This window comes from Lethenteron reissneri, chromosome 25, assembly GCF_015708825.2.
Source record: "Lethenteron reissneri isolate LAM-NWPU_2019-01 chromosome 25, ASM1570882v1, whole genome shotgun sequence".
Lineage (NCBI taxonomy): Eukaryota > Metazoa > Chordata > Hyperoartia > Petromyzontiformes > Petromyzontidae > Lethenteron > Lethenteron reissneri.
The window spans coordinates 7,005,629-7,031,132 of NC_083803.1; the positions used below are offsets into that span (position 1 = coordinate 7,005,629).

Sequence of the window (25,504 nt, forward strand, 5' to 3'; positions counted from 1 at the left end):
GTAGCCGGGTATCGGGTAGGGTACGGGTATCGGGTAGGGTACGGGTATCGGGTAGGGTACGGGTAGCCGGGTATCGGGTAGGGTACGGGTATTGGGTAGGGTACGGGTATCGGGTAGGGTACGGGTAGCCGGGTATTGGGTAGGGTACGGGTATCGGGTAGGGTACGGGTAGCCGGGTATCGGGTAGGGTACGGGTATCGGGTAGGGTACGGGTAGCCGGGTATCGGGTAGGGTACGGGTATCGGGTACCCGGTCGCGACCTCTGCAGTTTGCATCATCGCCATGCCACGCGCGGCCACCGCTAGTGGGCGCCGCGTGTACGCCAGACTTGAGAGTCTCGACAAAATAATAATTGAATACTTTTATTATTTATCCAGGCGAGCAACACAAAAACGTGCATTTTTGTTCGGAAAGATTGGTTGTTTTTTTGTGAAGATGTTTTTAGCCAAACGATGAGTGTTTATTCATGTGGAAGGAATCCGGAGCACCCGGAGAAAAAATCCACGCGCACAGGATATACGACAAGCTCCTCGACGCCCACGGTTAATGGCACCGATTATTATAATTCGTCATCAATATTTGGGATATTTGGCATCGCCTTCCAAAAAACCTTATATATCATTATGTAAAAAACTAAAATATTGTTGTACAATTACAGCATAAGATGACGGAAACGGCAATTTATGAATGATGCCCTGACTGGTGAGCATTTTAAATTTCGTTGTACTGGTGACAATGACAATAAACGATCTATATATCTATAAACAGTAACATGGGTTTGTTAATTACAGTGAAAAAAACAATTATCATACATCTTCTTGGTTCTTTACCGAAAGAACCAACAAGATTAATCCCTGCAGTCACGAAAGCTTTAAATCGAAAATTATCATACAGTGAAAGAAGTTGAACATACATAATACAATAATTACAATCCCATGTTAATCCACAGCTGGATGAAGACCCCCCCTCCCACCCCACTCATAGGGAGGAAGCACTTAACCATAATTTAGCAGGCTAGTCTGTGACATTGGTCGTGTCCGGTAATTGAACTCAAGTGGCCAGGTTCATCGCGCAGTAAGCCAACCGTTGTGCCGGAATTCGAGCTTAATTATGCAGGTCACAATTAAACATCCAAATTTATAACAAAACTACGGTCGAGTTTGGCACCGAATTAAGACCTAACAACGTAATTAATCGACATTCACCCACTGGTGGGATTTGCATTGAGTAATCACGGTGGAGATAATTTTTTTTTTGGTGGCCAGTGCGCTAACCACTGCGCCACCGCTCCACGAGCGAGCGAGCGCGTTGGAGGAGTCCCACTCGCTGTGGTGCGCAGAGGCAAGCGCGCTGGGCTGGGCGGAGCGTGTGGGAGGCGGAGGGGATGGGGATGCGGGGCCCCGGGTAACCCGACCCAACCAAGGGCCCTCCTGCTCCCTCTCTCCCCGTTCCGCCCACCTCCCTCCTCGATCTGTCCCGACGAGCGAACCCACCCCCCCTCCTCCTCCCCCAAATCGCCTCCAATTCCTCCCCTCCTCTCTCTCGCAGTAGTGTATAGCCGAGCACATCACAACATCACCATACCATCACCACCGGCAACCCTCAATAGTCGCAGGTGACAGGCATACGTGGGTGCGCACTCCGGCGTTGTTATCGTACACAGCTATTGTTGTGAGTTATATATGCACACGGCAGTATATATATATACGCATCACTGTGGTGTTCGCTGTGCTGCGTGCTCATTGAGAGACTGGGTCTGCCACGGAAAGAAGAGGGAGGAAAAAGAAGGAAATCTGCGCTGCTGATTTTGCTCAATTGAAGGGATCGATTGACTGCACGGCTCGGCAGAGGGAACAAACTGATCCGTCCATCGCGACTGCTCCGGTAAGTCATCTTCATCATGTGGAGCCACCTCATCCAGGATCACTCACACCTATGGTTGTCACTTGTCCTGATTTTTCACGAGTCGTTTCTCTCGTTGAAGGTAGCTGTCCTGAGAAATCTATGAGTCTTACCAGAACAATTAAACATTCAAAGCCCCGATAATGTTTTGACTGTTACATGTAGACATCTCTTCTTTCCATGATACGTCCCGGTTATTTGTTACCCCAAAGTTGGCTCGGATGAAACTGCTCCTGCCGGCGGTTTTGGGATTTTCTACTCCATTGGAACATGATGGAGGAATTGGACTCTTAAGCTAAATTTTCATTTGGCATTAACCCAGCCCGTGCCACCGCTAACAATATCCCGAACTCCTTGTGGAGTTTTAATCCTAGACTGGTCATTATTTTTGTCTTTTGCTTGTTGTAAGTTATAGCCTCTCGCACTTTTTGAAGCATGAAAGTTGGCAAAACTAGCACGTATATTTATTTATACGTACACATTCACGCCGACACACTGCTACACACGCACAAAGACAAAGATCTCCCGTACAGGTTGCTGGGGAAATTGCTGTTAGCACCTCCGAACGCATTTATACGTACACACTCATACACACACACACGCGCAGAAACATACAAAGACGATCGCTATGCATTTAACAAATATACATAAATTCAAGGATCACCTGTTTCAGCCTTGTAGACCGAAAAGGCGAGTGCTGTTAGCGAGCACCTATTATAATAATACGGTATGGGAGCCTTCGATTATAATCACATACTGCCCCATTTAAGGCTGAGTCAACCTAGGAGAGGCTCAGAGCTGGTTCATATACCACTTGCCGTTGCATTCTGTTGCATGAGATGAATGTACGTTTCGGGCAATAGTTTAGTAAAGCCACTGCACCACGACGACTCACTTCCCCACATCAACACGCGGATGCAGCAGCATGCCTGTGACTGCACTTGACAAGTCATCCGCTCTTAGTTGTGCAATTTGCCGGCATGCACGCGGTAACCTAAATTAATAAACTAATATAACGAAACAAAGCTACCCCGGGTATCCTTCGCGGACTGTTGGGGCAAGTGCCTATGAAGGCCGGCACGGCACACGAGGGGGTGGGTCGCCAGCACCACGCCCGGCCGCCTTTGTCTCCCCAGTGGCGATGCTTACTACCACGCACCAGGTACTCAGTTTGAGGCTGAGTCGAATGACCGCTTCAGATAATCGTCACCGGTGTTGGCCGTGATCGGGAATCAAGTAGTGCAGCGCGCTAACCACTACACTACCGCTTCCCACACTAATATATATACACACACACTGGTTTCGTCATCAAGTATGCACAATGATTTGCAGCTCTTTGTCAATCCACCGCTGGATGAAGGCCTCCATCCTCCCCACGCCGTATATTTTTGTTTTACCATACTCCACCAACGCTGGCCAGTGCCGAGGTTGGTGTAGGGAGGCTCCGAGATAACCGGTTTAGATACCACTTACCACTCATGTTCGCCGGGGTACACGGTGCTAACCACCGCGCCACCGCTCCAACTTTTACACATACTTCTCTCGTATTAAAACCCAGGTTCAAAGACAGCTGGCACCGAATTCCATTGTCAAGTAGCCTGATGCGGCAACACTGAGTCCCTGGTCAGTGGGGTGCTTGCACGCTCGTGGGCGATCACTTCTGGCCACGGTCTGCTCTGCTACCGTGTGGCAGGGCTCCTGTTTTTGCAATTGGTTCGGTTGCCACCTGCCCTTGTTTTCCCAGGAACGTCCTCTCATTGAGGTGTCTGTCCTGCAAAAAATATGTAAGTCTTCTCGAGCCATTAAAAGTATCGGTTTATGTTATTTGCCCCATGCTACACAAATAAAGGCAACGAGTATAAATGCATTTATAAAATGATATTCTTCTTTCTAGTATGTCCCGGGTTTGTGTGCCTCATTGGTGGCAACCCTAGCTGCTGGTGTGTGAGGCTGTCTTGTGATGAGGCTCCCGGCTGTGGACGCGTGCTGTGTGACCTCTTGACCCCGCTGGTCCATTTAAACTCTGCTGGGGTCAGCTCTGCCACTTACTAGCCTCGTATGACGGGGAGTGCTGCTTTTCAATTCTGGTGAATATGTCATAAATACAGGACGATCCATTTATAGACACCCCATTGATTTCCAATTCGCACATTGAATTGTAATGACCCTTAGGCGATTGAATATGGTGAAAGCGATGGCCCCATATCTTACAGAAGAGTCTTAAACGATGTCCCCTAATACGTGTCTTGATAATTGTGAAAGACATATAGAGGCTTTAAAATAAAGGTTGGTTTAGTCTGTAATGTCTCCGTGTTATTTTAGTATAGATACATTTCTTGCAAGAGTAGGCCATCTACCTATATAAAGCAGCTCTCTAGAGTTTCCACTAGTGGATGTCTTCTACTAGCAGTGGTGTAAGCAAGTCATTTCAGTGCTCCATATTGACTGTATATACGTATTAACGTATCACCCTGTATATGAGGCTACCTGCAGTGTTGGTAATTCCACGGAAAATTGTGATTGACTTTATAGGCTGCTGCATGGCTGCCTGCCAGTGTGTCATAATTGGTTTCTTTGTTGAGTGAAGGCAAATTGACAGAATGGCTGCGTAGCAATGTTCGTCTTATCGTTGTCACTGGCCAGTCAGTGGGCTGAATAAACTGCGTTCTGTGTGTCTAATTAGCATTGTGACTGGTTGTCCAGTGACATTGGTGGCTGAGCAGATAGCTCCTCTGTGCTTGTTTTCATGCCACTGTGTTGACTATGACTTGCCATAATTATACCCAATCTTACTTCAAATGCTTTATCCCAATTACTGTGTTGATAGCTGTGTGCCACAGACTATAATACCCATTGTACCGATCATTAGCCTATGCTAAAGTTGTTTTATTCCTGAAATTGAAATGCTTGTAGAGTTACTTTTGATGCCAACAACTCCTTGGCTAATATTCATACCTCAAGGCTTGTGTGGAGTGATGAAACGGCCCATTGAGTAGCGCCTAAGACCTACACGGCTGAGTTCTGGGAAACCATGTGATTAAAGGGTAACATTTTGTATATGCATAAAAATAAATAGATCTTCTAAAGTAACCCCTTTCTTCATTTCATGTTGAAACTTGAGCTGTTTGCAGTAAAATTCTTCTTGCTACCCACTCTACCCTCTGCCCCCCCCCCAAACCCTCTCCCCCAGTGCCTCCCCTCCAGACTTCCATCGACAAACTCCCAAGTCCTCCTTACGCCCCCCCCTCCTACCTCACCGCCATCACCCTCTACCCACTCACCCCTACCACCCCATCCCTCAGCCATCCTGAGCAGAGGAATGCTGGTCATGTTGGACAAGCCAACTGAGCTACTAATGACTACCCATGTCAATAAACTACCGGGCTTGCTGAAACCATATCACAGCTGGATAAATATTAGGAGCTTTCGCTGGCAAAGAATATCCCTGAACGGCCTGTGCGTGTTTCCGCCTGGCCTTTCCACATGCCTGCTGCTATTTTGACTCGACCTGGCTTCAGCTAAGGCAGTGAGATGGGAGCCTTCTCACATGTGTACTGGCTGAGCAAATTGAAAAAGGGATCAGGTTACTCCTGCAGCAGTGCTTCTAGTAACATCACAATACCCTCAATCTGTCACGACGGCGGTAGGCTGCGGTCGGTCTGCACACTTTTGGTCCATACACTGCATCGCCTACAAATGTATTTCTGACTGGATACAAAATAAGTCTGCAATTACCGAGTTTATTGCCGAACAACCTTTACCTATGTTCCAATGTTATACATTTTATTATTATGGCTTAATTGAGGTGAAATGCCATACCTTGGTTTTTTTATCAGAAGGAGCGAATGGCGTTCATACTAAACAACCGGCCGACTGTTAGCACACGTACACAGTGAGGTGTTCGCTCAACATTAAAGTTTGTTATTTTCAAGGTCACACCTGGTTTTATTCGTTTGCCTGCTCAACTGAAGCACCTTTAAAGAGAATCGCTCAATACTTATTGGTTGCTTCACGCAGTTGAGAATTGCATTACATACATAAGTCATCGTGTATCGAAGGAGTAAGATATTGAGAGGAGGGTGTGACCTTAGACACCTGAAAACCTCACTTTTCCATTCACTACTGAGTGGCACCCTCATGCACAAGCTGTACTATACAATTCGATTTAAAGCTTTCGTGACTGCAGGGATTCATCTTCTTGGTTCTTTCTACGTGACTTTACCGAAAGAACCAAGAAGATGTACTAGTACGGTAATTAACAACATGGACAAATACAATAAATGTACATGCAACAGTGTTCAGTAGAGCATATGTTGTGTACACATTCACATATAATTATCTTCAGCCACGGTTAGTTCACTGCTGGATGAAGGCCTCCCCAAGCTCACCGCCATGTCTCGTGATCGTGCGATGTCAATAATCCACCGAGCACATTCCATTCAAGCTGATATCATAGCTCCATCTCCTCTGTTGACATCCTCTCGGACCAACATATACAGTATATAAATGTAGCAAATCCTGTACTTGTGCTATACGGGGCTTAGTAAAAAAAAAATTGGGAATATTGCATTTAACAAATATTTTGTCCTCAATACAGTATTTAAAAACAGCACTGCCTCGGTTGCTTTTGATGGTAGTTTTTTTCTGAGAGCGGTGATGAGATTCAAACAAACGTGTATATCATCAAACTTTCACACTGTACTTCGTGTATATTGATGTTGGGTGAGGCCACAGTCCTTAAATTTCCTCTCAGACGTACCCATTTCCTCTGCTGAAATGCACTTGGCAGGGATTGTGTGAGTGAGATTTAGTGGGAGACACACCCCTAACAGTGTTTTTGCAGTCCTTTGGAGGTATAGGAGAGAATTAGACTCAGGTCTGCCCATACAACAGCGACTATACCACTGACTCTGATAAAGTTGGGAGATATTCTTGTGTGGCAATAGTCCTAAAACATTTTGAGTACCGATTATAGCAATAAACCAAACTGATTACTGCACTGTATTTGTATGCTGTGCAATTGCATATAGCTTTTAGTGGTGTAACATTAGGTCTATTTTCCCTCACCTCAACTTTGTTTCTCGACTAATTTCCTGTAATAAATCTCGTGTGAATGCTCGAATGGTATGTCTAAGTGCTTCTTCGGACTGTATTGTTGAGTGGGTTATTACTGTTACTCTTTGGATATTTTTTTTCTCCCCTGACATCTGCCATTCCTAATTTCCCAGGTTTCTAAAAAACGCCAGGAAAACTGGCATTTTTGGAAGGGTTTGTGAGCTGCTGGCATTTCCGGCATGTGTGTGCTATAGCACAGGCCAGTGCCTTTTTTAATTGACCACAGCGAAAAGGATGTGCAACTGTTTTGCGTGGTTTCCTAGGAGATGCATTGGTACATATGGAGAGGTCTGCATCTTCGACTCATACAAACATTAAAGCAAACGGGAACAAATCCACCCACACGGTTAATAAAATTCCAGGCTAATCTATTCCATTGCCTGTTGTCCAAATTTATTGTGCACAATGCACAGATGCCAATGGAGTAAAAAAACAAAATCTGGACTATGTTTGCTTGAACATGATTATAAAACACATGCGTCACGTATTTTTGGAATTTAATAATGCATGATAGTATCCACAGTGCATATAGGTTGTTGCGGTTGTGCTGTACGTCCCTTCAATGTGTTTTTTAATTCTACTGTGCGTTATCTGGCATGGTGTCCAACGGTTCATTTCATGTGCTGGAAGTTGTGGGTGGTACCATAAACCAGACCCTTTGTAGTATAGTGTGTGGATTGTAGTGAACACAGTAGTACAGTATTGTCGTGTACACGGTACATAGTCTGCCTTTCAGTGTGTTATCACAATCGGCCATGAAACAGACATGAACTCTGAAACATTGATCTTGTGCATAGATTGTGTGCCATCAGTTTAAGATGTACATAGCAATATATGGTAGTAGATAACTTTTGTTAGAGTATAATGTTTCTCACAAACTGAACATTTGTATGTGGTGTGTTTTACAGAATGCTTCGTATTCTGTTGTTGAAATAGTACTGTGCTTTGTAATTTGTGTTAAAATGTCAGTTCCATTGTGCTGTGAATGTTATTATTTAGTGGACCAACTGTCATCAGTAGGGAAAAAAAAATTTATTTGAGGATTTATATTAATTATTCATTGCCATTTTGCTATTATTGCAATGGTCCAGCCAGATAAGACCTGATAACGAACCCTAGAGCTTGCCCTACTTGTGTGAAGGTCACCACTGATGTGAGAGCAATTGATACTCAAGTACCATCCCCAGGGCAAGCCCTTGTTTTGTTAAATATTTTAAAGGGGTTTATGAAATGCACATGACATCACTTTTTCCATAATACAGGTTTGTCAATATCCACGCCATGCCAGTCATGGGGATTGTTTGACCATACTTTACCACGCTGGGCAGTGTGCATTGGTGAAAGGTGGCGGGGGACCAGGACTGGTTCAGATAAAACTCACTGCTGATATTGGCCATGGCCAGGAATCAAATGAATGTCACTGGGCTCAACACAGTACTGCACTTGATTATTGTGCCAGCGTTTGGGCATATACAGAATAAAACATTTTATTTACAAGAATTAACAAAACTAATTGAGTCAAGAAAGATTTTTAAAAAAATACAAACATCTTAATTGGCCACTGACATCATGGTCACAAATTACAGGTTTTTTGATGAGTAATTAACAGTGGAGATTACTGTTCTTCAAATGCAGTACAATTATTTATTCTTAGATTGCTTGTTGATCATTGGCAGTCCATGTTCACTACCATGTGCAGTGCATCAATCTGAGGTGTTACATGCTTATCCTGGTTCCCGTAGTTGGCTTGAATATCAGAGAAATCAGGGAGCAAGTTAGAGTTACACCAAGTTTTGGAATGCCAGATTGATTCAATTGCCTGCCGCAATCAACAACGCTGCTTGTATCGCCCAGAAATATTTCCTAGGCCAACGTTGCGTGCTGCCTTTAGGCTCCAGGCCTTCTGGCCCTCAATTTATGGCCACTTGGCACAAGCTGGAGTTGCTATGACAGCAGAACAGTGGGGGATATGTGTGCTGGCTTGCATGGAGCTACTGCTATGAGGCTCTGAATCTGTGCTGGGCGCGAGGCAGGAAATAGCTGACATTGCAGCCAGCTGGGCGAGCGTGCTCCGGAGCAGAGATAAGGGGGCCATGTATGGTCACTGGAGCGGTAGCACCAGCTTATACGCCAGATCGTGATTATCTTTTGGAGTACAATTTCAATATGAGAATCAGAATCATTTTCTTTATTTAAACTCGAAGAATCCGATTAGATATTAAGCTTTTTATCACAGATGTCCAATAGGGGCGGTGGTGATAAAGTTACAACAAAACAAAAACCGATAGGAGTGCAAAGTATAGAAAAGGTAAGCAAGTCACTAAAAGTAAGCAAATTATATTAGAAAAGTCCTCACAATGCGTTAGGCATGGTGATGCTAAACAATCGTTCTGTCAGAGTGGTCGTTTCTTATTGATAAATGGGCAGTGTTTTTACAACACAGTAATTCATGAATTGAATGTAGTGTATTTCAATTCCTAATTAACATTATGCAACAAATTAGTAACGTGGTATATTATAGAGTAAAATATTTTAGTAGTAGTATATGGGATTTAAACAATTGTCCTGCTTGACCTCCTTGTAATTTGATTATGCGTCACAATGATGGGGTTGCAAGTCGATTCAATAATCGATTTTGTTGTTATATTATGGTGAATCGAGCTGCGGGGCTCGCTTGCATCCGTTAAATATGAGCTGTACCAATTCAAATATTCAATTGTCACTCACAATTCCTATGCATATATTGTAAGCCGTAAGAATGTATTTGAATAGATAAATATATTCATTGTTACTTGCCTGTTGTGAGAATTGGTGCGTTTTTTTCCAAAAATAACTGTACAGTAGAACACTTACTGAATAAGCCCATTTGCTTCAACGATCCGTTATCCAGGAATATCTTCATGTCCTTGATTATTGACTTGGAGTGTAAACATCATTGAACGGACCATTTAAATCAGAAAGTAAAAAAATACACAATTCATGCGGAGTGGGTTTTTAATCCAACACGGTTCCAGAGACTTCCACAGACTTCAGCTCTGATGAGGTCTATTGTTCTTTTGATTTCAGGTACTTAACAACATCAGGAATAAGACGTTTAATTTGAATTTCTTAGCACAGAATCAATGCGTTTCATCTGTGAGATTTGCTGCCCGGTTGTTTGAAGTGCTTGGGTTAGAGCCAGCATGGGAATTGACCCCTGATGACCTCAAAAACTCCAGACGAATGCGTCAGTCTGAAGGTCATTGCAAAGGTGAACCAACATACAAGCGTCCTTAATGAAAACTCAAGGAGACAAGAAAAACATGCCACCGGGTATGGTACTCATTATCTGATCATTGAACCCCCCCAGTGTTAATAGAATAATAACATTAAAATTAACTGTTAAAAAATCTACAGAAATGTTAAACCTATTAAGTTCCCTGCAAGTAAACAATGTAACAAAAAATCTTCGTTAAGTGGGTAATAATACGTGAACGCGTGGGTGTAAGTAATCTTTTTTTGAAAACAGTTGTATGCAAACTTGATTTAAAGCTTTCGTGACTGCAGGAATTACTCTTTGGTTCTTTCGGTAAAGTCGTGTAGAAAGAAAATAAATTAAATAGCAGAATACGACGTTTCGATTGCAACACAAGCAGTCGTCATCAGGTTGAACTACATTTGAGAGAGAAACAAAACATAGACACGGAGACACACAGACAGATACACAAGCAGAGAGAGAGAGACAAAACACAACATAGACACACACAGAGAGAGACAAAACACAGACACGGAGACACACAGACAGACACACAAGCAGAGAGAGACAACACAGAGAGAGACACAGAGAGAGACACACAACATAGACACACACAGAGACCTCTGTGTGTGTCTATGTTGTGTTTTGTCTCTCTCTGTGTGTGTCTATGTTGTGTTCTGTGTTTTGTCTCTCTCTCACATTTAGTTCAACCTGATGACGACTGCTTGTGTTGCAATCGAAACGTCGTATTCTGCTATTTAATTTATTTTCTTTCTACGTGACTTTACCGAAAGAACCAAATAGTTGTATGCAAATACGCTACGCTATGTACATTTAGGGTAATGTTCTTTATTTAAATATTGTCCTCATGCATTTTTGTTGCCTAAACATTATTTCGCAAACATATAACTTGTAAACTATGCAAAACTCTGTAAACTGCAGCCAAGCACTGGAAGACTATGTAAGAAACTAGTGACCTGTGTTTATTAAAGCGTGGCAGTTTAATCTCTGCAGTCGATTGTTATTACATAGATTTGCCCTTGCATAAACAGGCAGGGTTTCTGCATAAACTGTGAGCTTTTCCCCAAACGATTTATGGGCTTGCCTCGTCAATGGAATGCAAGTCCACCCAGTGTGGACATCTTCCATTGGGCGTCATTTTCCCCGTTTGTGTGGCTTTGGCTCCGTGATTTGTGGGTCGTGGTTCAGAATAACATTTGTAACTTGTGCGAGTTCCAAATGCCAATATCAGGCTGCTCAATAACATTATTGGAGCAGTGTCCTTTCCTCACAGGGCACAGAAGGCCATGGTGGTGGGGAGGGGCTGTGCAGCTGTCGTAGTGGCAGCGTCTGCCTTTGAGTCCAGGAATTCTGGGTATGACGGAAGGAAGCAATTGGGGCAAGGGGCTAATGCAGGAATAACCAAAGTAATGATGGATGATGATAATAACGATGATGATAATTATCATCAATTTCAATGTAGCATTATCATCCTCTCCTCTCTTGTCAACAACATTATCTTTCAAATCAAAGTCAGCGTATTCATGCTGAAATGATAGCGTACGACAGCATGTCTCTTTTGGCTGTTCCGAGCCGCATAAATTCTGCATTCCTATGTTGCGGAGTGAAGCCATTATCATAATGAATAATGTAATCATTGTCGGTATCCATAATATATCATTTGATGTGTTTAACCCAGAGAATGACATATCAGGCGCCGATGATGAAGCGGGAACGTGTGTCGACATTGGTGACTATGCTCGAGTGTGGTCTGCTTTCTCTCACCTGTCCAGCTGGCTGGTTGGTTCATTCTCTGCGTTTACCAGCCAAACAGACTTCCCTTTATGAATGTTCATCTTGGCCTCATTGTTGACATCTGGGTGCATAGGTTCTTTGCCAGTTGAAACCTTTTAAGTTATTGGACAAGTTGGGAAGTAAATTTCACTGTGCTTGTAATGCTTTATTATATGAACAAGTTTAATGGATGCAGATTTTAAAGACACGTTTTTTTTCATGTCATCGATTAAAGTCTTCCTTTTCACGTGCGTTTTTGTTATTCACAGACAGGCAGTGTGGTAATGGTGGTGTTTTCACAACCCATCAGCTTGTGTTTTTATAACCATGCGTGGCAGATGATGCCATAGTACAGATTTGTTTTCATACGTCAGTTTGTTTGAATACTAATCTTGAGCTTCATTCGCATTCACAAGAATGTTGGGCTGAGGCTGGAATTGGAGCCACACTTCTGGTCGGTCGCAAGTGCTTATAATTGATGAGGGAGTGGACTGTGATGCGTGGGTGGTTCTCTGGCGTGAGTTCTAAGATTTGAATGTCCTCACAGCTCTGCCCAAACCCACCCACCTCCTCTGAAACCGACATCCAACATGAGAATCATCTCTGTGGCTCACAGTTAGGGGGCGGTGGGAGAAATCAAGATTTACTTCATTTAGCTAGGAAGGATATGCAGCATCATTTTCCCAAGGTCTGCTCCGTGCGTCATGATGATTCCCCCATTCACAGGGAGGAAGTGAACTTTCAGCTAACAGAAGTAGCTAATGTTTAATGTATCGGAGTACCGGCAATTGCTTGCTCATGCCACTTCTGGCAGAAATGTCTCCACCATAGAGGGAGCTTGAGAGAGCCCATATCGATGGCATCTTGGTCTACTCGTCCACGATGGCCAGATGTCCTGTAAGATGTGGGAGAACCCACACTTTACCCCACCATATGCGACCTGGCGATCGACTTTGGTGTATCCACTTGTACAGCTGGGTGGGCAGAGGTGGGGAGATTTAACAAAGCTACCCATATTTTCAGTTGGCAACCTCTAGATCAGTGGTTCTTAACCTGGGTTCGATCGAACCCCAGGGGTTCGGTGAGTCAGTCTCAGGTGTTCGGCGGAGGTTAAGACACACACCTGACTCATGATTGTGCACCAGTAAAATATATACCTATGTTTTGAATTTGAAAAAATATTTTATATTTCCAATTAAGAAGGGTTCGGTGAATGCGCATATGAAACTGGTGGGGTTCAGTACCTCCAAAAAGGTTAAGAACCACTGCTCTAGATTGTAAGTCCAGGGATTCTCACCATTAAACTACAGAAGCATTAATATTTGAAGCTTGAAGTTGTGTGTGTGTGTGTATGGGATAAAGATCTTATTGAAGGTTGGCATCAGTGGACAAGTGTGTACACAGTACATTGCACCGCGTGCCCGTGCAGCTCCCTAGAAATTACGTTTCACAGCATTGAGCCTCCTTGCCTCTCTCCGCTCTGCAAAACATATACATACGAGTAGAGATTATATTTGTCTGGTTACGCCCCTACAGAGACAGTCGTTGGGGGCTAGGGGGTTTGAGATGGTGGGGGGAGATATTTGAGTGTGGGGTAATGTGTGCTCTGTTGGATCCTGGGGGTGGTTATGAATTTTGTAAGTGGAGATGGTGAAGAAAAAAAATCCCACCATGACATAGAATGACCCATGGAACACATTAATCCAGGGCTGTCCGTGTTCCGGGGGGGATTCAGTACCACATCAATAATGATGATGTCTGGCCGCATGGCCCCCAGTGCCATAAAATGGGACAGTGTGTGCCGTATCATTGCATAAGGCTGCTCATTCTGTGCAACACAAGCATTTCTAAGTGTTTGAAAAATGCGTTCAGCATTCCACCATGGTAACACACTTGACTGCAAAAGATACAATATTAGATTTGACTTTTTTTCCGGGTCTTTCGATGTAAAGTGATTTTCCTTGTGAATATAGTATCGTGCGCCATAATCCGATTTTCTTGGTATGAATGAATTGCACAGCCATAAACCAAAAGGTACACATGCACAGAGCATTGGTATTCAGCTTGTCATCTGTCTTTTCTCAAACAATGTATTGTGTTTACATTTTTTTTACGTTAGATAAAAAAAAGATATAAAAATCCTTGTGGGACCATGGACGTTGCCAATTAAAATATATGCTGCCTGGAGTCTTGGCAAAAACCGGACAATATGAAACATGGTACTCATCACAGGAGGTGATTGTGAAACGAGGCTGAGAGCTTCTGGGCAGGAAATTGCGTTGTATCGGTATCAGTCATCGGCACATACACAAGCGCTCACGACATTGCGAGAGTGAATTACCGTTGGGGTCACATGTTTGCTGCGGAGATTTGAATATATTGCACAAATCTGTACAGTGATTATCAAGGGACAGTCGCTTTTCTGCTGCCACGTACGTAAAGGGTAATATCGATGCTAAAGCAATGTTGAAGGGAGTGGGGGGCATTGCACACGCCGACAGGAAGTCCTGGTGCCTCCGGGAAATACGCATTGCCCGTGTGAGCACACAGGGGCCACCAGTGAGATCATGGCTTACGCAAAGGAAAAGGGTGCGGATGGTACGTTGTGTTTCGGGGGTCAGTAGGTGAGAACGTTTGGCAGGACTGAAAGCACTGCTATTGCTTGCGGTTACATTGATAACATGATACCTGCAAAAGCTACAGACGTTGATGGTAATCGTTTTTTATATATTTACATGAAAGAGAAATTCAATGTCACGTGTTTTCTTCTCAGCGACATCGTTAATTAGTAAAAACAAATCAGTTTAGAGTGGGATGTTGCTGATGATCTTTTGACTATTTCTTTATCAATATTTTTTATGTAGGAGGATATTCGAGTGTCTAGAGAAAACTCAAGCAATTGAAAAAGCACATTCAAACTGCAATACCAAGGAGCTAGCAAAAACTTGCTGTATTGTATATGCCTGAGTTCAATCCACATGCATGTTCAAGTAACACATCCACAGGTGAGCCTCTCATCATCAGCCACAATCTATCTCCTGCTAGACGAATCTCCAAAGCCTTCTCTCGCAGTCTTGCGATTCCATGATCAATCTAGCCCCATGCACAGGGACCATTCTCGTCACTTCATCTCTGCGGCAGTCATCCTCTTGGGCGTATTTCCTCCATTGTAATACGCTGCTGTACCAATTGCTACACCGAGGTGCCCCTTAAATACAATGGAATGCTCCCTTTGAAATTAGTAATAGCAGCTGCGGTATATAACACCTCACACGCGTTGATCAATACACCAAGAGAGTTCCACATGTATAGGGGTTATTTACTTTAGCAAAATCTTCACGGTATCCATTGCCAGTTCACCTCTCAAAGAACCAAACTCATGGCCAAGCTGCTCCAACAACGCCAAGCCAGGAGCATTCCAACTTACAATCAACAACCTTTGAGATCCTATTCATTCACAGGCATGTCAGCTTGGTAGTTTATGTGTCTTCTGAGAGTAAAGAACTTTTAAAAAATGTGTTCGGGTAAACAGCATCATGACTCTCCACGCTAAAAAAAGAATAACTTTGGCCCCACGTTGAATTGTAAATCTTCAAAATATGTTTACATTTCGGATACCACTTATCTGTGCAATGACAGTGATACATGTCTTGTTAAAATATTATAGGCAGTTCTTACGTTTGATCATGTTGAGCCTGTGATCTATTGTCCTGTGCAGTATACTTCTGCACAACTTGTAATGAATTCCCCTGTGGATATAATTAGCACCGGCTGAGTTCCTTGCACCTGTGAGGCTATGCTTGGCATGCACAGGGCGTGTGGTGGGCGTCCTGCATCGAAGGTATCACGTGTTGAATGTCACATGACGACCGTGGCTTGTTGTCCCCATGCTTATGCATGTTTGTGTGAGTGTACCAGTGCAACGTCGATATTGTATCTCCACGGGTATGCGTGTGCGTGTGTGTGCTGCGATATGAAGCCGGAGACACGAGTTTGATTCCCGTCTCACGGCCAACACCAGTGACGATTATCTGAACCGATCCTGGGCCTCCCCTAGGTCGACTAAGCCTTAAATGAGTACCTGGTACGATGTGTAAACATCACCACTGGGGACACAAAGGCGGCCCGGCGTGGTGCTGGCCACAAACCCCCTGATGGGGCACTTGCCCCATCAGTCTGTTAAGGCTACACGGGAAATCTTTGTCTTTGTGCAGATTGTATATTTTAGTTTACAATTGTTGGGCGGTAGGCCAGTAATCAAATTGGCCAGAATCTGCTCGGACATGTCACATCTCGGAAGCTAAGCAGGTTTGAGCCTGGGATAGCACTTGAATCAGCTACTACCGTTCATATAACAGGTGCTTGTGGGCTTCTGAAATGCTTCATTATCAGAAGATGTCAGTGCAGTAAAATCCATTGTTGTACGTTATTATGCTCAGACGTTTATTTGCCCTACTTTCACCAACCCTAACCGACCACCCAGCATTATGAAAGTATGCTCAAATAACCCTCACGATCTGTACGATGTGAGTGGGGGGGGGGGGTTCATCCAGCAGTGGATTGAAGAATGGGCAGTACATTTTGTAAGCAATGTACGTTTGAGAATATGTACGTGAGTGTGTGAGTTCGTGCCTTTGAGTGTGCATACCGATGTGGGCACGTGATGGTCTAACTTTGACCGGGTATAAATATAGAGATGATCGTTGGGCGATGGGAGAGGGTATACATTACCGTATTGACCACAACTTACCTTTGTGTCTCTGGTACTGTGATTCATATATTTTGTTCATATGTTATGGTCTTGTTTGAATTAACATTGATAGGTTAATGTATGTTGGTAACACAGCCTGCAATCATTCTTTAGACTCGAAGGGAGATTTGGGGATTATTTTAACAAATATGTCTGCTGTAAGAAAAATCATTCCAGATAGTTTGGTCCAAAAATATGCTTCTGTTTTCATGACAAGTGTCATGATGAAAATTTGGAGGTGATTGTTTGAAACATGTATTTGAGGAATACGAAAAATGGTATTCTTCTACAAAATACAAATGTGTATTTAACAGTTTATAAATAGCCATGTTAGCCTCAGATGGAAAGTTCCACATTTAAGGCAGCCTCGGTAAAAAAACGTCTAAATCATCCGAATAGTACATTATGTGTATACTTTAGAAGTTAATCGTTTTAGAAAATAAGGCTCATTTGTGTAATAATTTAATGGTTTAACACAAAAGCAAAACTGATGAATATTACATCATGTGGCCTTCTTATCTGAGTACGTCTGACATGGTATTTTATGAACATTTATCCCTTATCAAGAAAGACGGACACATTTCTTTCTTAATTGCAGGCCTAATTGGTTAGCATCCGTTGCCTATTTAAAAAGCCACATCGTTGTTTTACTGATATTCACCAACATTTTTAAAATGTACGAAATGTGCATCCAAAGCTGTGCAACTGTCTAAAGACTTCCATCTATAAATATTACAGATACATTATTAACAAACTACCATACTTGGTATGATGGCAGAAAAACCATGGTATAACATCTTAAGAAAATATGGTATTGAAACTGATCGTTAACTTTTCAGAAAACAGGAACATCAAGACATAAAATAGACCATTTTGCAAAGCCCTCAAACCGCATGAAATGCAATCAGCAAGCAGTGAAGTGAACCAAAGTGTTTACCACTGTTTACAAAGTGTGTTCATATCCTTGCCCAAAGAGCTATTGCACATTAGTCAGGCCAGATAGCAGAAGGCCCCAAGGGAGCTTGGGAGGCATTATCCTAGCGGACTGCCTCATCTCTCTCCTCACTTTCGTTCTTACTTCCTCTTCCCCAAGGCCCTCTCTTTCCTCTCCTCCCTCTCTCTTTCACTGTCTCTCCTTCTCTAGGTCTGTCGAGTCTGTACATTCTCTCAGTTTCCCTTCCTACATTACACAGTGTCTCTGGCAAGCTAAACTGAAATGTTGGTGCCGTGTATTTTTTTTCAAAAAAAGAAGAATGTGTTTCCACTTACCACGTCTGTGGAGAGCTGAGGGGCCATGTCAGGATCTTGGGAGCAGAACCTGCACTGTGCTCACTCCTGGGCCTGCTAAGGACACGCTTCTCAACCCATTTACTGGACCGCATGTGGCAACAATCTGGGATAATTGTATAAAAAGACTTTAGCAGAAAGCTGTATTCTTATTGAAGGACGCGGTTCACAGTCCTCATATTTCTCAAAGAAAAAAGCAGAGCAACAGTGGCAGTTACGCTAGTTTTTTTTATTTTTAACATATGATGATGTTTTGGTTTATGAGACCTAATAGGCTTTGCACTTGATTAAAGTGCACACTGACCTGAACGTACAAATATCGCGGAAGAAACACTCTACCCAAGCTCCTATTAACCGAATGCTTCATCACGATGCATTCATTAACACATTTATTGTGAGTATTTTCCACACACACATTTGCTTTTCATCATTGTTGGGTTTTTTTAAAGGTTTGTCGGACTGTTTGTGCTGACATGGCGGCAAAGGGACAAGGTATTTTCGAACGGTCATCTTCGCTCACAGGGGGAACGGGGCCATATAAAAAACCAGGCTGTTCTAAAACTTCCTGTAAAAGCTTCTGCCCACACGAAATGCAATCATCGTGAAGTGAGGTGAACCGCAGCATTTGCCATTGCCGACGAGTTGGCTGTAAACTGGGGAGGGATGATAGGGAGGTGAGGGGTGGGTTTGTTTGGGCCTTCCTTCATTGAAGATGTTACCAATTGGTGATTCACTTCATTTATATCCCTGTCTTTTGAGCGCTGTCTAAAGATGATTTTTTTCTTCTTTCACTTTTGTTATTCGGCTATAGTGCTGGCATAGTGGTACAGTCCACTGGGTGCCTCATTAACCCAATATCTGATTCTACTGATGTGTCACGTCCGTAAACCAAGGTCCATAATGGTGTCACTTTGCCTGGCAGTGAGTGAATTGGAGGCTGTAAGACAGCAGCGTCGTCAAAAAACATAGCAAACCTGGAATGCACGGCATGCAGTGCCCTGCTTCAGCTGCTTTTTAAAAATAACACCAATTATGTGCATTCCCATGTCAGATTTCTCAACGGATTCACAATTTCAGGCGACACGGGATTGGTGGCTAAATGCAGCAGAAGGTGGCAGTGGCTGCGGCTCTCCAGTGCGTGTGAACTACAGAGAGCTCGGTAGGTAGTCGGCCCTGCGGGCTCGAATAGTCCTCGGGCTGTCACAAAATGTGGATTCTCTGAATCCCACACCACAGCAGTTAAGCCAGAGCATTCTCACCTTTTGTTATCCTGCAATTGAATTGTGACCTTTAACACTCATGGGTTACTATGGTCAGTAATATACAGTGTAGAGTAATGACAATAATAAATATCACCCCTTTGTCAATCTACTGCTGGATGAAGGCTTCCTGACACTGTGCCGATCTTAGGGACTGTTTGGCTTTGTGCGGGTTGATGAATAGTTGGGATATCGGTGGCTGAAAATCAAACTCAGGTTGCTGGATTCACAGCTAGCTGCAAGAACCAGTGCAACGTCACTCCATATTAATAATTCCAGAATGTATGTGTTTTATAAGGTGTTTATTGATGTATTGTACATAATGAACATCGATTATTTCTTAATAGCTTTCTGCCAGTGTAACCTCTGATATAGATAGCATGCAGGACAGCATTTCACGAACTTTGCCAAAGTCAGTGCCGGTTATGGCGTGTTTGCCTTGGCAATGTTTAGTCTCGCTTGCTTACTTTGGTAAGTGTTGGTGTTACCGTCTCAGCTCTTTCTGTTAAATTAAATATTGTGATAGTGTTATGGCCACACGGTAAACAAGGATGTCCACATCAAAACAAGTGCTGGCACGTGTAATCACTTTGCGTAATTTGTACCTCATTCATTAAGTGGTCTGTTCATTGACAGGTCTGAGGCACGATTTGTACCTAAGAGTCCCAAGTAAATATAGCTTTGTTGAATATAGAATCCATCGGACGTAAATTTTACATTCATGCTTTATAAACCACATCATCGTCAGAAATGTGGGGGAATTTTATGTCACGGCAGGATACAGTATTGTGCATTTAGACACAAACACATTCACACATTCACAAGGTATACAGCATACAAGGTTAAAAGACTGGAAAACATTACCAATGGGAACACAGAACTATTTGTGGATGTACAAAATGTGTTTAAAACCATTACCATTCGTGGAAATGTTTGTTCATAAATTGTCCGTGACACTGCACACATACTTTACGAATGATAATCTGCAAACAATTAAGCAATCCAGTGCTCAGCAGCCGATCCATTACTCTTGAAATACAAGTGGCTGAGCAGTATATCTCGTGCATAGATAATATCCATCCTAGTGTGTTTTTTTTGTTATTGTTGCACTCAACACGACGTTGGTCAACACGTGCAGCACCTTTAGCGCAATCTTCACCTGCTTCGGGAGGATCGCCGGTCCCAGGTTGAATTCCTCATGCCCCATGAACGGGAGTCGAGCATTGCCCCCCCTGAGCTTCTCTCAGCGCCCATCTGTTTTCCGTCACAGAGATCAAGTCACACGTGTTTCGTATCATGGTGGCGGGTTGCCTCCTCATCGGTTCGGCCAGAAAAAGCTAGACACGGTGTTTATTTGGTAAAAGGTTAAGATGAAATGCCTGCTGGATTCCAGTAAAACAATAGCGCTTTTTCTGGCACTACCCGCTCTGAGGTCGCAAGTTCTCCGCTTGTACTCCGCGCCGTCCAAGTGACGCCTTGGCTAGCGAGCCGTGGCATGTGTGGCCAAGATGAAGTGGTGGACAGCGGTCTTCAATGATCCCTACTTCTCTTTTGTTTTGGAAGCAGCGAGCGCTGCCAGGCAAAGCCAGCAGCAACAGCCAGAGCTTTGAGGATGCAAATCTGTGTAATGGACGCAGCTGCCCCCACAGTAGGCCTGTGTTGCGGTCACATGGAGCTTTACATGGCTACTATTCATGAGAACAATGCCTGCAGGACACTTGGCACACTTGTTAACTCTTTGCGTCTACTTGTGCGTATATTCCTTCTTCTCTTGTGCCTTAAAAAAGCACATGAATCCTGGCACTCTTGTAGCAGAAACCACCAGGGGTTTATTATTTATTTATATTCAATTGAAGGTTCCAACCAAGGCCAAGTAGCTAGACTTAGTCACGTGCTTGAGAGCATCACTGATGCTCTATTGTGCACGGACATAGGTGCAGCACTAGTCGTTCGCCAGATTTGCCCTGGCGAGAGCAGTGTCTGTTAAATTCGTCTAATGATGAATAGGAAATTGCTTTGCAGCAATTTTGTGGGCCAGATCGTATTTTGAGGCGTGTGCAAATTTTAACGCCTTTGGAAGTGTTCGCGTGGCGACGGCGCTGTTTTATTTAACTTTTCACTGCAATGTACCGTTACTAATTCTGCGTGTGTTTTTTGTAATCGGCACTTTCATGTCTGGATGGAGCAGCTTTTTTGCGTATAAAGATTACCAACATTCGGCTGAAGACTAATAAAAGTCACGTAAAATTTTCACAGCGTGTCTTTTTAAAGTGCCTCGGGTTAGATCAGTCCCGTTGTGCTCGAGTGGGCCTCCGTACTGGTTGCATGCTCCGAATGGCCCCAGATCCCACTGCCAATATTTGTGTTGTCCGTGCGATTGATGCTGTGGTGCTTGATATGCGTCCGTGTGACCACAAAGGCAGTGGACCCTGTGCCTGAAATAACTTAACGCTTGCCCCTGGATCTTGTCAGACATGGCCCATATGTCATTGTTATTTATGCCGCTGCAGGCTTCTGCGCCAGAAGACCTTTAGAGCCATCTGCTCGCAGCTCGTGCTGGCCTTGCAAAATACGACTCTGAATCCAAACATTGGGCAACCTTTGGGAGAAGCGAGATGGTTGGAACGCACGTTCCAAAGTGCATATTTTTCTCATTAAAACCGAAACGCTTGATAACCATCATTGTAGCGTGAGATCGCGATCGTTGAAGATGTAAAACATGTCCCTTTTTGATTGCTGCATGGGCAATGTATAAAAACTCAGCCAAGAGCCTAGAATTGCTTCATTTGATTTCTTTAAAGTAAAAAAAAATCTCCTTGTTAACATACATTACAAGTAACACATTTGGACAACTACAATGTGCAATGAGGATAAATCACTGCGTTGGCAGTGGTGCACAAACACAAAGAACGAAAACTCAACACATGCGTCAAAAACACTGCCCCAAAGAGGACAAAAAGTACGTGAAGTGGTGACATCACAGGCAATGGCCCTTCGTCGTAGCAGAGAGATGATCTTTCTCTTTCGGCATTGTCACTGACAAACGTGTTATTACAATTTTTGTCAAGCTGCGCCTGGAGAGCAATGCACGCTCTGCTGTAATTTATCCGGATTTGCCGACAAGCATTATCAACTGCAACCACCTTGCGGAGACATGTGCGTGATCGTGTGCATACAAGCAGCTTGCCGGGGAAGCGGCACTTCCCCTTTAATCAGAAATGCGCTGAACCAGGGTCTGTGCCACGCGTCACGCAATAGCTACACAGGCAGGGCCGATAGCTCTACATTCCACATGAAAGGAGAGTTTCACCCAAGACCTGTGCACTCTTGAATGTAATGGATTCGAAGAATGTGCGTCCGTTAATCGGCTGGTGTCACTCGAGCGTAGTTGAGGATCTTTCAGATTGCGTCTTAACAAGACACTGGAGGATTTCAGAGATGGTTGTTGCAGACACATTTATTTGCCAAGTTTGAAGGAATACCAACTTAAATGAGCTGTTGGGGGCGATTGAAGCATTAAATATGAAGGAAGTCAGAGTGAGGGAAAGGATTTGAAAGGATCCCTTTCAGACATGCTATGTCACATCTTTAGCTGCGGATCCCGGTGAAATATTTATGGGGAAGAACATTTTCAATATTCTGCCTCTTGTGGTGATCTCGCAAACTTTCATGTCCCAGCTACAATGTAATATTGCACACATGCTTATTATGTTGAACAGGGCCCCAAAGTTTAGATGGAGTGGTATTGCCACGAACATTTGGCAGCCCAGAAGCATTTGTTCACGAGCATGACTGTTGATGAGCTCCAGAAGGTCAAAACAGGCCCAGAGTTTGCTTGCTTAAATAAATGTTGATGGACAATATTGATCTGGAAAGCCAATAGGCTGATAGCCTAAACAAATCTCTGTTGTATGTGAAGGCCCAGAATACAGTTCTATATTTATATTTCACTCCAAATACGATATTAGAGAAGATTTGCAAGTTATGACAGAATTACATGAACCAACTCTGACTCATATGTAATTATACTTAACAACATTGTCTTGGCCTGTAAACAGCACAAATATGATGTGCAGGAAATAATTTCAGATGTTCCTAAACAACAATGTGCTAGTTAAACTGCAACCTCATACATTATAAATTGTGGGGCTTAATCCCAGGAGTTGATTTTACCTGGTTCTTTGAAACTCCCCACTTTTGTCTTTCTTGGTTCAAAATACAATTTAATGATTGCATGCAGTTGTTGTCAATATGACAAACTCTTTTATTTCCTTAGCATGTTGAGAAAGTTACTTGACGTGTTTTCTGGTTGCACCACACTTGTGGTACGGCACGCCATCCAAAGTTTCACTCCACATGCTTAGGTCCCATTCCTGAAGTAGCTATCTGGCACGTGAAGTGAAATGCAAAACATCACGCCGAACAACACGCGGTACGACCCGATAACTCCCTGGAGAGATATGCAACGCAACCTATGCAGCAGCAGCAGCAGCAGTGTGTTAAAACGACCATGCCTTGGCTTCCTCCTCCCCCACCCCAAACATTTGCAACCAAGAACATTATATCTCATCTAATTGCTGCTGCTTGCGTTGTGGGATGATTTTTTTTTCCCTTCAGTTTTATCCCCCAAGGGGACATATTAAACCTCGCTGGATGCCTGTGGTGTGTGGGGGAGACCACCGCACTAGAAACGCCGCACCGCGGTCGCCGGGTTAGATGGCCGCTCGTCACGCACGTGTCCACAAATAAGAGCCCAACTGATTTTTACCGCCCTTGTGTCAAATTTCCAAGTCCTGAAATTGCAAGCGCACATGGGGCCCACCCAGCCTCTTGTGAAGTGCTTCTGCGGTAGCCGAGCTCATTCGGCGCACTAGCAGGCCTCCCTCACATGAACTGGAGATGCGATGGTAATGGGACAATATCTGGTTAACGGTGGCGTAACTATGCATCGTCGATTTAGCATTGCTTCTTAACGCTCCTATTATACGTATCAAGGTGCGTGCGGCGCAAGAAGGAATGGTTTCTTTAATTCATTTAACGATCTGCGAATATAACATTTGAGTCCTATGGAATGAACAAAACTGTACAAACAAACAGAAAGAAGAAAGTACAAGCGAGACAGAAAATAATTAAATCTTAATTAATGACATCCCTAAATCGTGGAAGTTCATGCATTTGCTAAGAGGTGGGAGTTGATGGCTTCACTGCCCCGCTGGCTACACAGATTTGTTTTATTTCTGCATAAACTTTGTATCCATAAATTATACAATGGCCGATGTCGTGGCCACTATTGTCATCATTGGACATGTGCGCGGTCTTATATAAATATAAGACTACAGCTGTTTAAGCCGAGTACTTAAAGTGGGTTTGCTTAGCTGGTTGAAGTTTGCTGGCCGTCTAAGAGTTAAAAAAAATAATTTTATATTATTTCGTAGATGCAGTTGAATCCATTCATTTAAAATTGTAGCGCCACACTTCACATTACTTGGTCTAACAAAATCTTTATTTTTGGGACAATGGATAATGCTTGCATGTGGACTTTTACTTACGCATTTCAGCGTATCGCTCGTTTCATTTGATCTTTATAAGTAAATAAATAACATTTAAACGGTATTGCCTTTCATCCACGTGCGTACAGTTCGTGCACTTACGTTAAACCACGCACGTGGTGCTGATTTTTTTTCTCCTGCCGCGCACCTGATGGCTATGGCCTAAATTGCACAGTGCACCCTTCTGTTTCAACTTTCTTCCACAGTCCCCCCCCCCCTCCTTGTCCGTTGTGCACCTGCAATGGCCCAATGCAGGATTTGAAAACTGGGACAACTCCACCAGCCTGCACCGACCTAGAATTTACCCGCCTACTCTCCACCCTCTGTCCTCTGCTACCCTGGTGTCTTCCTCTGTTGAGGAAAAAAGAAAGACTCGTGGAATTGATCGTTTTGACTCGTGAATGGGTCGTAATGTCTTTGTACCCCACATACCCAACATAGTTGGCATCTTGCCCCTTCCGCTGTGTCTCCCTGAAAAGGCTAAGCTGGTGTCGTCTTTTGCCAACTCGCCAGCAAAAAAATATTAATCGGCCCTTATTTCCTCAATTTTTATACCCTGCATGTTAGCAAGTCATTATCTGCTAATTCCGTGACAGTGGTTGCCTTTGAACCC

At 43.6% G+C, this 25,504-nt stretch overlaps 1 protein-coding gene across 4 annotated transcripts in view; it reads left to right on the forward strand.

Moving 5' to 3' along the window:
• The first annotated feature begins 1,448 nt into the window (after positions 1 to 1,448).
• Positions 1,449 to 25,504, forward strand: part of LOC133347126 (disheveled-associated activator of morphogenesis 2-like) — a 109,567-nt gene continuing 85,511 nt past the window's right edge. For 3 of the 4 annotated variants that reach the window (XM_061559115.1, XM_061559118.1, XM_061559119.1), the window contains exon 1: positions 1,450 to 1,884. The gene's annotated coding sequence lies outside the window, so the exon portion shown is untranslated. Of the gene's footprint in view, positions 1,885 to 19,134; positions 19,243 to 25,504 lie in introns of all 4 variants that reach the window. The other variant, XM_061559116.1, reaches the window with a different exon arrangement.